This window comes from Arvicola amphibius, chromosome 3 (assembly GCF_903992535.2).
Source record: "Arvicola amphibius chromosome 3, mArvAmp1.2, whole genome shotgun sequence".
NCBI classification, from domain to species: Eukaryota; Metazoa; Chordata; class Mammalia; order Rodentia; family Cricetidae; genus Arvicola; species Arvicola amphibius.
This window is the reverse complement of record NC_052049.1, coordinates 156107923-156111649: the sequence shown is the minus strand read 5'-3', so window position 1 is coordinate 156111649 and position 3727 is coordinate 156107923. Positions and strand designations below refer to the sequence as shown.

General features: G+C 47.5%; 1 long non-coding RNA gene and 1 other non-coding gene across 3 annotated transcripts; both read left to right on the top strand.

The window, feature by feature from the left end:
- Positions 1 to 1152: 1152 nt before the first annotated feature.
- LOC119810245 lies at positions 1153 to 2726 on the top strand. 2 transcript variants are annotated; one of them, XR_005284724.2, is made up of 5 exons: positions 1153 to 1182; positions 1490 to 1545; positions 1631 to 1705; positions 2003 to 2064; positions 2259 to 2726. It is a non-coding gene; the product is annotated as an uncharacterized LOC119810245 (long non-coding RNA). The 2 variants fall into 2 exon arrangements; XR_005284723.2 differs by having other exon boundaries at positions 2000 to 2064.
- LOC119810917 lies at positions 2111 to 2184 on the top strand. Its single transcript, XR_005284855.1, has one exon. It is a non-coding gene; the product is annotated as a small nucleolar RNA SNORD50 (small nucleolar RNA).
- Positions 2727 to 3727: the final 1001 nt, after the last annotated feature.

Below are 3727 nucleotides of genomic sequence, written 5' to 3'. Positions count from 1 at the left end.
TTTGTCACCTAGGAAAAACTTCATCTTTGCAATTAAAATTTGCTGGAGTTCAATCATTCGAGTTTTCTGAGAGACACCACGCATACCCCTTCACTCATTTAACAATTGCTGACACCAAGTAAAAGAGCAATGCACAAAACCAGAGGAGCTCCTCACACACTGTAACGGAAGGTGAGGACAAATACACACGTAATTTTAATCAGTGGAAAATGCTACCAAATAAAGACCCGAGTTTCCAAATGCTAAAAAATCAAGTGTAGTTTGTGCATCCACACATTCACCCATACATGCCAATTACTGGAGCATTATATTTGAATTTTAAGTTTGACGTATGAATTAGTCCCTTTTACTTTTACATTTATAAGTTAGTAGCAAGAAACTTAAAAATCGCGGACAGCTGTGTGACCTTAGGCCAACCGGCGGCTTTTGACCTGCTTCCTCCTTTGTGAAAAGGAGTGGTTAAACTTCTCAGGATTGTCACAGAATAACTGTCACTAGTGCCTTGTAACCGGGAGGGGGGAGAGGCTGAACGGGGCTGGGGGCCTAAGCAGGCAATGGGTGGCGTGCACGCGACGGCGTGGCCTTCTGCAGACCTGCGGCACCCGCAGGGTGCACGAATTATAAGCGCAAGGCTTTCGGGTTTTCACCCGCGTGGTTCTGTCCGCCACGATCCATTCCGCCGCGCCGCTGGGGACCAAGCGCAGCACCGGGTCACCAGGCCAGCCACGCTGCTCCGCCAGCCGCGCGCAAAGGCCGCCTGCGAGGCGATCGCAAGGCCGCTCCCAGCCGCCGACCGTCCTAGCCGACTTGGCTCGAAGCAGGCGGCTGTTCGTTTGAATTCTGGCGCCACTCCCACGCCACGTAGAGCCGAGCGGCTCGCCCCGCAGACTCGGAAGAGCCGGGTGGCAGCGTGCCGGCGGGAGCGCGCGCAGAGATGGGCGCGCACGCGGGCCGGCGGCCGGCGCGCACCACGCCCAGAACGGCCCGGAAGAAAAGAGCGGCGGCGCGCGCTCCCACGCGGTGCCTCAGGGAAAGACCACGCCCCCCACACTGCACCTAGTCCAATCGGCGCGAGAGGGAGGGGCAGCCTCGTGCTCACGCCACGGAGGCTATAAAGGGAGCTGCAGGCGGTGCGGCTGGTCCTTTTACGTCGGCGAGCTGAGAGTCTGGTATTGTCGGTAGGTGAGTTCGCGGTGTGGACGGGTGGCCACGCGAAATACCGTGGCGCGGGGTGAAATTGGAGGCTTCTGTTTTGTGGGACAGCCTTGGAGGCTCGAGGTTAGCGTGTCATTGAATGCTTGCTCAGGGAAATGCGCATCTGCAGCGAGAGACGGCAGGATTGGCGTGTAGGCCCAAGGAGGTTGGGGCTGGGCACGGGTGGGTTCTGACACATCAGGACGTGCAGAGGAAGGGTCCAGGAGTTAGGAGCTGGTCGGAATGTATTGGTGTTGCCCGAGAGTCGACTGATTAAAAATCAATCCTTTCACAGGAGCGATGACGCCATCTTTTTCTGGGTCTTCAGAGCGGTTGCAAAGAGATGCCCAGGTAAGGGTGATGCAGCATAGGATTCTAATTAAACGAATAGACCGATTGTGTGGTGCTTAAAATTTTGTTTTTTTTTTTTAAATAGATGGAGAGAGGCCCAAATCATCCAAGAGAATTAATAACAAAAAGTAATCTGTTTAAGACCTGACTCCTTGAAAAGGTGTGTATGAAGCCTAGATCTTATTTTTTGCCAGCATAAATAAGAAACATTACGTTTACATATAAAACTTGTGCATAAGTAGCTTCCTATTGTTGATGGATTCTTAATGATTTGGGGTGGCTATAGTATTGATGAGCGACCGTAAGACAATTGATTTTAAACAGTCCCAGTGGGTTATATCTCAAAGATGGTTACCCGGAAAAAGATACAAATGTGCAAAAATGGAGTGCTTTAGTTGCATGGGCCTTGTAGGTGAATGTGTAGTATGTCATGGTGCTTTTTTTTTTCTGCCAGCAGTGGAAGGAGCACAGAGATGCCAGCTGCCTGTAAAGTACCTAGAGCTCCTCGGAGAATTGAGTGTGAGTGGAGGGTTTTTGCATTGTTTTCTGAACATGTGTCTGGTCTAATCTATGATGATCCTATCCCGAATCTGAAATTCCTGTTGAAAAAATCAAAATTACGGATCTGGCTTCTGAGATGGACCATTATAAAGGCACATTTAGTTTTTTTTTTAGTGTTGGCAGTATTGTAATCACTGTGTTTCTTTTTCTAGGGCCAGAGACACAAGGCTTTGCTGGCGAATGAGAATTGGAGGTGGTGGAAAGGCAGACAAGAAGATGTACGGTGTTTACTAGTGCGTTCAGAGTTGAGGTCTTGCTTTGCACTGCCCTAGCTGTCCCCGCTCCTCCATCTTACCTCCTAACACTGGGGACTGTTTGCCTGCGGAGCCATCTGTGATACTAGTTTTTATTGATGGGTAGAACATGGGATCACATCTACAAAGTTCTGGGTTGTGTGCAATCAGTGGATGGGAGTGTTTAGTCGTTGGTCTTGTTGGGTTTAAAATGTGAATGGAATTGGTGAGAACTTTCAGTGGTTCAGAGAATCTCTACTGGGATTGTGACACTGTCCAGTGAACAGGACAGCATGTGATGTGGCCTGTAAGATTTGGTAGGTGCCATATTTCCTTACCCAGTGGGTATTACTGTAAATGCTGCAATAAATGTTCAGTTGAAACAGCTATTTCTTGATTATTTTTGTCAGTGGGGGGGGGGCTCCAAATAGCCCTATTGTGGGTAGGGTGGCCTTTGTGAGCAGGGTTTCTCTGTAGACCAGGCTGGGCTTACAGCAGTTATGCCTGCCTCTAGAGCTTTGGTTAAAAGAAATGGCCTAGGTTGCTCTTCTATCTTGCTAATAACTTCGATTATCCATTTGTAGTTGGCGGAATTTTTGAGGCAGGGTCTCCTGATAAAGTAGACAGTTGACTCAGATCTAGCTGCCTTTGCAGACTAGTCATTGTGTCCAGTTTTAGATTTACGTCCTGTGCTTTGTGGAGTCTAATCCAAAATGCCTCAGCAGCCCAGCTTATAGTTTAAGGTAGTTTAAGATAATGCTGAAGTAATTCACTTATCCTAAAATTTTTATGTGAGAACAGAATCTAGTTTTCTCCCCTATAAACATCCAATTCCTTCCGGTACCATTGGACTTAAGAACCTTGCTGCCTTTGGAAAAGGAGATGGCTATTGAATACCCATTTTTTATGTGTTCTCCTAAGGCCTATGCTTAAACAGCATCATGCTGTTTGGGTGTAGTTGAAGCATCTTTTGGGGTCAGATCAGATATTCTCTAGCTTGATAGTTTTTAGCTCTGAGTGTTTCTGCAGATTTTCATTTCCAAAATATTAAAACATTGATACTCTGCTTATTGGATTTGGGTGGATTTTTTTAGTTTTTCAAAACGGGGTTTCTCAGATCACCTGCCTCTGCTGGAACTGAAGATGTATTGCTACCACTACCTGGTATTTTGTATTTGAGACAGGGTCCTGGCAATTGGTGGAACTCTTAAAACCAAGCTGCCCACTACCTGCCTCTGCCTCCCAAATGCTGGGACTAAGGGGCATATAGATTCCTATGGGTGTGTTTTGCCCCTGGGAATTGAATCCAGGGACTTGTACATGTTTCTTCCCTCTCTAGTACTGTATTTGCTGTATCATATAGGTTATCTACATTTTTTCAGATTTTC